This window comes from Solea senegalensis, linkage group LG17 (assembly GCF_019176455.1).
Source record: "Solea senegalensis isolate Sse05_10M linkage group LG17, IFAPA_SoseM_1, whole genome shotgun sequence".
Taxonomy (NCBI): Eukaryota; Metazoa; Chordata; class Actinopteri; order Pleuronectiformes; family Soleidae; genus Solea; species Solea senegalensis.
This window is the reverse complement of record NC_058037.1, coordinates 7,103,950-7,114,993: the sequence shown is the minus strand read 5'-3', so window position 1 is coordinate 7,114,993 and position 11,044 is coordinate 7,103,950.

The window sequence follows — 11,044 nt, the reverse complement described above, 5'->3', positions numbered from 1 at the left end:
AAATCCCTGTTTTTTTAAGGCAGATTTCAAATCAGTTTGACCAGTGTGATAAAAATGAATTCTATATTAAACACACAGAGCACAAACAATCATGACAAAAACAACAAAATAAAATCATTTGGATTCAAAGAGTTGTCAGCCCTTTGTTGGAGTAAAAACTAGTTTACGATGCTGTAGGGTGGATTCTGTCAGGGAATCTAAGAAGCACAACCTGTTAAGCGGAACTAGGGATCAGCAGAACTTGTCAGAGTCTTGGCAATGCTGCGTTTTTCAAATGATTTACAGCCAACTCACATACAGATGAGGGCTCAGCCACTCAGTGAAATATGTGCACAGTGGAGAGGCATCTTCTCGGTGATTGATGGAGAATCTTCACAAAGACAACATGTCTGTCTGACTGTCTGCCTGTCTGTCACACTCTGTTTTGGCAGATGTTAAAACAGAAGGAGATAATTGCCTGGTCTAACTTGTCATCTTCATGCTGAGAGGTTCTGTGCCAGTTCTTCAAAGGACGTTTGTGTGTCATCAAACCCACGAGTGGCGAGTGTAGATGAAAAGATAAAATTAAAATGAACTTGAGATCCAAAAACTTGCTTGAGCTGGTTTTATTTAAACTTTAAAAAATGTCTTGTTTGACAGGAGTGGCACTCATTTAAAATAAAATCATGGTGGCATTTTTATTCTGTTGGTATAAATTTATTTCTAATAATCAGTAAATGTTGTGAGGGTAAAACTGTACTTAAAAAAAAAGAAGTTATCATTAAAATTAATAGTAAAAGTTAATATGACTGTCTAGTTTGAGAGGAGTTATTTGATTAAACTATAAATAATTAGAATAAGAGTCAACAGTGCAACTCTGCTGTATTAAAATTGACAATGTTTCCCAGTTTGTTGCTTTGGTTCACTCTTGCTATTCTCGGCAGCTGTTTTAAGCTAAAAAGCTGTGGCAAATGTTGCCTGGCGTCCAGGACTCAGCTCTCATGCATCGGGAGACTGAAAGAGTAAACACGGATCAGACAACATCACACGACACATGCTAAGTTGTGGTTGTTGTTGTTGTTCTTAAAAAGTGGAACCTTTTGTCTATCACTGCTATACCCAGCATCAAGGTCACAGAGGTTCACACATTGGTATTTTTACAAAGGTGTAAAGGTCATGAAATAATTGGGTAAAACTTAGGTGCTGCAAAAATGAGAATCAGTGACATGCACAACTTTCTCAACAAATCACTGGCATTATTCTCACCAGCCTCTGGGGTGTGTGTGTGTGTGGGTGGAGCAAATGAGCTTATCGTGGCTATGAAATCCTTATTCCACACAGCGGTTCTTTGATTATGTCAACAAAACGGACAGGAAGCTGTACCTGCCGATGTTTGACACAAGTCACCCGAACAATAGAGATAAATGCCTTTCATCAACAAACATGTGACACACGCTGCAGCTCCTGTGCTGCCATGCTACATTAAACAGTGGCTGTCCATCATGACGCCAGGGTTTCAGCATGGGGTTGTGTTGTTCCTGCTGTGTAGTGGCAGATTTTTCATATCCATGACAATAGCGCCGAAACATACCACAAAGCCCTGCTGGATGTCACAGATAATGCATGTTTAGTTATCGGCACAATCACCTTTTTCTTTCCTATTACAGATACAGACAACTTTATTTATCCCCTTAGGGCAATTCAGTTTCCACAGTTTCACCGCTCCACACACACAACCATTCACCGAGACACGCATTCCAGAGTGCATGAGGAGACATTATGTGTGGGCATGTGGGAAAGAACGTTCAAAGACCTATATTAAAAACACAATGCAAGGTGCAACAAGTAGAGCTGAACAAAAATAAATACAAATACAAGGATAAAAACTCTAGGCTAAAAAGATAGCGATAAATACGCATTAAAAACATACAATAAATAAGGTCAACAAATACATAAATAGAGCCCATACGTGTATTGCACATAACCCTAAGCCCTGACCCTTCAAGTTAAGTTAGCTCTGCATTCAACAACGTAACAGCAGAAGGAACAAATGACTTAGTAACGGTTAGTCTCCCTGGAAGGTTGCACACAACGTCGTCCTGATGGCATTAGTGTAAATTCACTGCCAGGTACAGTATATGGTCATAAGTAATTATACTTTTAGCCTTTTTGATGACACGTTGCTCATAGAGAGAATTCAAATTCATCATTTTATAGCGGTGATTTTTGACAAGAAAAAAAATGTAATCCTTTAGAAAGCATTCAAAAAAATATTTAAATGGGATGCTTACTTATTTGTCACAAAGGTGAGTCATTTTGCTGGAACCTACTCTTGTGCAAAAACTATAAAATATCTCAGCATACGCAAGCAATTCAACATGATCACTGAAGGAATTCAAGAAGAAGAGGCGGGGGTTTTGACAGGGGGCGTGGAAGCCGTGCAACTAATTCTCAGTCAACATTCGACAAACACAGCTCCAGTGGAAGCAGAAAGCAGAAAGTGTAAACATAAGAGAAAAAAGACATGCATGACAGTTTTATAATTACAACATTAATCAAGTGCAGCTCCAAACTTGCATTAGCCATTGCAAATGTCAAACCAAACACATGAGCATGCACACGCCCGACACGGGTCGGATAAGTCGTCTGTTGATTACAGATAGTCATGTTTTTTCCTGAAATAGTAACGCCCCACAAAAAAACATGAGCAAAAAAAAGGTAAGAAAATACACAACAAGATTTGGACACAAAAACAGAGAAGAGCAGAAAGAATTTGCCTCAGGGATTAACAAAGTAGAATAACAACTTCACAAATAGTCCTACTATTGTTTGAAGGCATTACATTAGAAGTTCCCAATGCGAATTAAGATGAATTGATGCACAATTGACATTATAACCAATTGCTTGATTCTTTTTTGATAGTAAAGAGAAACAAGACATTTTGTCAGGTGTAAATAATCAAATGAATGATGTCTGACTTCCATTTAGATTCGGTGTGCATGCTGGCTTACTGTCACGCTGCACTGACGTACATAAAGTGAACAGAGCCTTTGTTAATGTCATCAGCTGCACCTGTGTCTTTCCATCTAAACCATGTCAAAACCGCTGCTGTGAAAAAACACCTCCATGTAGAATTTCATTAGCTGCTTCTTCTAGAAGGTTAATCCGATGTCGAAGCATACCATTCAAGACAGATAATAACAGATTAGCATCCCTGTTAGCATCGTAGCATTACGTGTTTTCATGCTGACTCAAGCAGTGCCAAGTGAAACTAATCGTGTCCACGGTGATTCACGCTTTATGACCCAGTTTTGTCGAAAGGGCATGCGACTTCATCACACTGTGAAATAATTCATCCTTTGATACCCACACAGTATCAGAGTACAATGAAAGGGAAAAATAATCAAAAAAGAATCCCCCGTCTCTTGTAGCCAAATCAAACTTGAGGACACTTTTTTTCTTCTGTCTGTTATAATTGGTGGTCTCATTTTTAGTGGCGCGACCGCGCGTAAGAGAGTGGTGGGGGCGGATCCTTTTGGCATTGTGTAATCAGGATGTGCAGATAAGTAAAGGTCATTTGTGCTAATGCAACATTTTTTATTCCACGAGAAAGACGTCACCACTGATAGATGATCCAAAGGTCAACCAAGTCATCACGCCCATTCTGTCCCGTGGGGTGATGCAAAACAGATCTGATGACTGGCCTACATGCTCTCCACACCGTCAGAGAACAAGAGAGTTAACAGCTCATCTAGTGGGCGTACGGAGCCTGGACGGAGCACGCTGGCTCACATGATGAACAATCGTGCTGACAAAATTACTCACAATGTTAATTCTCACTGCCTGAGATAGCAGAGATCACAGTCAAGGGAATGTTGACATTCTCTATTATGTCCTATGTACAGAACCATATTACTATATACTATATACTGTACACTAGATACTATATTGACATACTAGCCCCACCACATCATCATTTCAGCCCAGTCTCTCCTCTTATTTACTCTATTAGCCTTTTGTACAAAAACGCTCTCTCACTCACAGAGCATTTATGCTGCTTTTTTTTTCCATTACTGAGTAAAGATACTGAGGCTATAAGAATGTGCAATAGAGTGTCTTATATCCTTTTTTTCCAACACAACCTATAGGCAATCTAATAAAAAAAAAATCCTTTTTTTTATAACTATATAAACACACCTGAGCAAAAAGCACTTGAATTTTATAAGGTTAAAGTTCGTTTTTGGCTTGTTTTTATGAACAAAAATAAAAGAAAAACTGTCTCTTTTGTGATTTTTGCACAATGCGCCTGTGAGAACTAAGGGATTGACCCTGATTGACTAGACTGTATTTTTTTGCCTCTCTTTTTATCTCACATTTTGAAGGTTTCTATGCCTTCACACAGACACACATTACTTACACTGATTCCTATGCTCATGTATACTGTGAAACTCATATTTGTGTTCTCGTACCTTCATTTCCCTTTTGGCATGAATAAAGTATCTATATATCTACCTTTCACAAACTAGCTCTTCGAGAAATAACCCAGAAATAAATATTCAGAACGTGATGAATGCGATGTCAGAGTGGATAGACGTCATCCTTTTTTCTTCTTCGTCATCGCTAAATCATTCGGCAAGAAACCGATACACTAATAATTTAGGAAAATGACACAAGGAACACTTGATATTTACCTGGACGAGCAGAATTAGACATCGTATTTAAAGTGATTCACCGAAATAAGTGACATCAAAATGGATAAGGTAACACATTTTTCTTGTCTTTGAAGAAACTTTAACTAACTTTGAGAAACTTTATTTCCTACTGAAACAGGTCAGGCTGTACTCATGAGGGAACTACATGTGAAACCACCCAAGGAGGTAATCCATCTTCTATATGAGACAGTATTACAATAAAGACATATAGAAGTTGTGATAAAGGCTGACGCTCGCTGTCAGCGTAACTGAGTTAGTCAGAGAATCAGCCAATTATCACCACAAACCCTCTTGTTTAATCACCTGGAAGGTTTAAACTGAGACAATGAGGCTGTGGTAATGCTCTGGATCTGTCTTGCACTAACTGTGTACGACTCAGTGCCGCAGCACCGGCAGAAGCAGCAATTCCCTCAGAGGAAAGAAGGTGCACACATTTTTAAAAGCTGACCACCGCTTACAGGCAGTGTTTTCCCCGTCTTTGTCTGTCCACAGCAGTGGCCACGAGTCATCGCAGATCTGATGTCTTGCGTCGTGTGCTCTTATCACACGACACAGATGTGTGAGTGGATGCCAGCAGGCTCAGGTCTATGATGAGAACTCCTCGTTATGCGCGGTGGCACCCGGTGCGAGCGCTGCTTCCGAAGGGCAGACAGATAAATTATTCAGCCTGAAGTTTTGCATCAACATGGCTCAGATGGCAGCACATGAGAGGGATTAATTTATGCAACATCCAGCAGAGGACAAGGAGATGTCTCACAGCCATGGGTTGATTGAGAGGTGCTCATATGTATGTGGAAAAGGCAAATCACTGCTCATAAGGGAAGAATTGCTAATTGCCAAGTTACTGTTGAGGATGACATCTTTGTATTCAAAAGATGCAGTTAATGAAGGAAACAACAGAAATGCCTTGTGGACTGTTTGCTCTGTTTCTTTTCATATTGTTAACTGGAATTATTGTTCTCATTTTACTTTAGTCTTGAGTGAAAACTTTATTAATCTTATTTAAAAACAATAACTTGGAAAATGGATGTACTGAGGCAACGAAAAGTGTTTCGGCTAATAAATTTAATCAAATCCCAGTGGCGTTGCGCTCTTAGTTTCATTATTGAAACTAGCTTTTTCATCCTGACAAGCAATCTATTTTAATAATCTCATCTGAACACAAATCAGTTCACAGGACAGCAGAGGCCACAGATGTGATGATATCATGTTTGCCTGAATGACTTTGACAGAGCAGGCGTTACATGTTTGACTGACATGGGGGGTGGGGTCGCAGGTGCATTAGCAGATTATTAGCATTCCATGACATTTTACCATCCGTTGAGAAAGCAGTCAGTGTCCCTGTAAACAAAGTGCTGTCGCGGTGCATGGCAAGGAGAACAGGGAATAGAATGTAATGTAAAATGGCATTGTTCGGCGGCTGAGATACCAGGTGTGCATTCTAATGTGGATCTACAGGGCAACCTCTGGCTGGGTGAAGCAGAGGAGGAAGAAGATAAGGCAGTGGACGAATGGGACATGCAGCAGGGTAATTGAAAGCGCTTAGGATTTTTAAAGGCCAAATGCTACCAGGGGTTATCAGCTGCAGAAACAATCTGAATTTTTTATGGGAGTAACTTATTATCCAGACAAAAAGGAGGCTTGTCACGCTTCACAGAGGGCATGTGGGATAAAGGAAGATCACAAAGGCCACAAGCAAACTTTAGAGAGCTTTAAAGCTCGGCCAATTTACTTTCAGCAGATTACTTGCCGGAACAATGTTCCGTTTGTGTGCCCAATACACTTTCTAATAAATGTGCTCCACCATCTCTTTCCTACACATTATGTACATAATGACATGTGTGTAACATTACACATTACTCATACTTTATTCTGACTGCTACAGGCTAACGCCACATTCAGTGTCTGAGTCTGGGGTCAGAGAGAGAGGTGATGAACGTTCATGCACACACTTCAGACCTCTGTCCACTTCAGTTTCAGCTCACATTTGTGATTAGAATGCCTCTCAGCATGCGCCTTAAGGGACGACTTGAGACTGGACCTCACTTCCCCCATGTTCTCTTGGAATCGTCTAATGGTATCGTGTCAGATCAAGGGGACCCAAACGCAGGACTCGGCACAGTTCAAAGCAAAATTCAGTCCACAGGTGATCGGTCAAGCAAAGCAACAGAATCCCAAAAATTCAGAGGAAGGATCAGACAGACAGAGACGCACGCCAGAAGGTAAACAAGAATGAGAATCCTCTCTCCTGTTTACCAGAAGGCTGTAGCACATCGCCAAGATAAAGGATTAAGTTTGGATCTCTCAGTTATTCTGTCGGAATTTTAAGTTATTAATTTAATCACAATATTTGTTATAATAATAAATGCCTACTGTTGTTATTTGAATAACTTTCACGTCATCATAGCCCATGAGGTATTTATTATTAGACCACTGTCAGTCAGGTCAGTTAATATTAATGTTAGAGGTTTGATGAGTATCTTACATTTATTATTGCACAACACTGAATTACAATCACACCTGTGCCAGACACACATAAAATAAAATACATATAAAATAACATTATATGTAACGTTTTATATATGATGTGATTGCTTCACCTCATTATCATCACCAGTCATGGAATTCACCAACCGGATCTTACACTTGTTATGAAGTCTTTTTTGGTGCCATAATGTTTGGTCTTTATGAAGAAAAACAGTGAAAATTAAAAATACATTTTTGGCTCAACCTCTTTTTATTGCAGAAAATAATTTTTATGTTTAACTTCCTTATGTCTATCCGTTTGTATTTATAATAACTTCCCTGATCAACATGCACGGCATAAATGCTAAACTGACAGTTTTCAATGGAGCAGTGGTTAATAATCTAATTGTTTATTTAAATGTTGCACTCCTTACACATGCACTGCTGTTATCTGCCAGATCTTCTCTCTTTGTTTAATTACAATAGCCACATTTCCTCATGCACTTATAATATGCTACACATCTAGTGGTCCATAATTATTTGCTGTTAAGCTGAAGAAAAGCTACACGCACCCACTTCTTCATCAGTTAATCTGTGATTGACATCGCAGGCTTCATCAGAATGTTTTTAATGCGTACATATTAGAAATAATTACACCTGGCTTGACATATTAACTCCTCCTCAGTCTCACTTGCTGTACAGTAAGTGCAACAGATTAAGCCAGAATGAGATGATGAGACTTTATCTCTTATCTGGGATTAGTTAATTCTGATTTGGTGCAACAGCCCACTGGAAAAGGTGAGATAAAAAAAAACAAATTTCATTCACTATATTTTACACACTTTTTTATGCACACTTTTCAGGTGCGCGACATTAGTGCTGGTTTATCATAGTAGTTGTTCACGTCTCAGTAGTGTGAGCACTTGTGGTTTTCTCCTCCACTTGGACCTGTGAGAGTGCAGGTGCTCCCTCAGCCTCCGTTTCCTCAGACAAGCTCCAAACACATGGTGCGAGCAAAATTAGAACACAACAAAGTGAGAGATAAGGCGACACTGCAGTTGTTTTTAAATGAGCTGCTTCCTCCTTCAATCACACGCCCGGGACATTTCGTTGAGGACTTTTATTTGTGATAAAGTATTTGCACATTTTGAGAATACATTCAGCATCATATGCTTCAATCAATGTGTTTTTTGCAGAGGCTAAGCTTATGCTTCAAGCCTCTTGGGTGCTGCACCCAAATTAACAAAGTGACGTGCTGATAATTACCCTGTCTCATGAATCAAAGACATGTGTCCATTTTGTTTCCCCACAAAGCATCTTACGGTCTATTTACTATTTATACATGAATTATTCTCTGCTCTTACAGTTCTAGTCTTTTTTTAAGTGTCGCTTCCACATTACACTTGACCTCATCACCCAAGTCCAGTGTTATTAGCTTTAAATTGATAACCAACCATTTCCCCGCTGCCTGTTGTCATAATGTATTTATACAGCATAATATGGCCACCCTGGTCTCCTTTTTAAACCATGAGGATATCCTAATGCTTTCGGCAGCATGGGGAGTTATTGAGGAGTTTCCGATGATAGCATTGTCCCGTGCAGCTGATCATAAGAGGGTTTTCACAAAATTGTCACTGTGGACTCATTGATCAGCTGTTCTTAGGGCATTAGCTATTACATTCACTGTTACATCCCAGTGTAGGGCCGGGTAATGCACGATTGTGCATGAAATGGTTTCTGTTGTTGCATAATAATTGTAATTTAAAGGCTGTTTTTGTTCATAACGCTTTTACAATTACCAAACATCATAAAAATGAATTTAGTGACACTAAATTGCAGCCATCGGCCACCTATGCCAAGAGTTGATGATCTGTGCAGAATAACAGTTGAAGAGGCTTAAGTTGTTGTTGTTATTGCACTTGGAAGTAAACAAACCTACAAATAAAAAGTTTGAGAGCAAAAAGATACGACATGATGAGTTTCTGCAACTTCCCACAGTAGCACTGAGGGGAAAAGACACGTCGACATGCAGCAACAAGTGTTGAGACAACTCAGGGTTTTGTCTTGTGAAGATGCTGCACACTCGCACACGCTTGTGCACCTACGTCTACACTATCACAGCACTCTGTAAATCAGTGGGCAGCCTTAGGAAAGCCTTGGGGCTGAAGGGAGACTGAACACAAAATCTGCATCTCATAAAACAATACAAATACAAAAACACACGTTCCTGTAGCTCCTTTAGGGCACAATGCTGGAAAAAAGATTCCTCAACTACTCGGGGGGAAAAAAAAAAAACACAACAAATTCTGCCTTTCAGGAGAATGGCTGCAGATGAAGGCTATATAGTGAAGAGTACCTACAGTATAAGACCATATAGCAGCTCCTTGTTGTGTGGGAGAGGCCAAACCCTGTAAACAAACCATCCCTGCATTTGTCAGTGTGGTTTTAAAAAAAAGATGTTTCAATAACCTTAGGAAACCAGCTGAAGGAAAGACGAGGCTCTTTTGTTTGTCTCGCTGTGAGTTACATAAACAATATCACGCTCATGTTGGTGCATTAATAATACGGACGTGATTCGATAAGATGAGCACTAACATCAATGTAAAAATGACAGAGCATATCAAAGTCCTATAACTGAGGATAGAGAAACTATTTATACACTATACCCATGGTTCTCAAACTGTGGTACGTGCACCACCAGGGGTACGCAAGCTTCCTCTGGTGGTACTAGGTGGAAAATCAGAAATACTGTTCTACTTCATATGTGATCGGACTCACTCCATCTTCGTCTTATATTTCTATATGTGAGGAAGAGAAGGATGATGAGAGAGCAAATTATTATTGGGAATAAATCTGCCTCCTGTGAAAAGTCTGTAGCTTAGACAGCTCAATATTGTCTCAGTTGGTGTTGGTGTATAAGACGTTTGAGAAGCACTGCTCTAAACAAACATAATTACACAAACTTGAGAGACGCAGGTCACCATATATTTTAAATGAGGACCAGACTATCTGCCGTCTACTTCCAGATTCTAGATCAAGTTTTCTTGCATTATAGTATTTCATATTTCGACGGCGTCATCATGACTCAGTGTCATAATACTTTCAGTCTTTCACACAGTGAATACAAAACTAAAGCTTGACATAAAATAAACACTGTGTGTTGCAAATCGTAACTGCACATTATAATTTTATAACTCAGCAGTTAGAGAAATGATGTAAGATTGAAAGATATGCTCTGTTGCCCTCTTGCTGAGAGTTAGAACATATTTATTTGAAACCAGCTGTGTTTCCACACTCACACACACACACACCAGCTTGCAGTCTTCTTTGCTGGTATGTCAGTGTGTTTCTAGACATATTACCGTCACCTGTCGAAAACTGTGAGAACACTGGAAACAACATTTCTGTCATGTTGCTATTGATTTTAAAATATTGTTAAATCACTTTTAAGGTAATTTTCCTTCTATGTGCATCATATCAACGAGAAAAAAAGAGCAATATCAAGCTGTTCCTGCAGAGTACAAGAGCTCCTACTCGAGAAAACTGTCACAATTGAGAGGCCCATACTGGACAACCTTTCAATGACTTTCAAGTCCCTGTGCACATTGTCATTGCTCTGTATTTCCCTCAGACGTATTTTCCAGCAACAATAATTTTGATGCTCTTAAACCTGAGAGGAAACCACAGACTGGGGAGTACTGTCAAAAGAACAGTTTGCACAACACAAAAGCTTTTGTTTCCAACCCTTTGAGAGGGAAATTGGTGGTCACTGCGGGAATTTGTTGGATTTCCTTTTTCGCAAAACTGTGGGGAGCGAGGTGTCAAGTGCAAGCAAGCCACAGAAACAAGAGGAGGATTTGTGTTTCCAGCACCATAAAATGGGATGT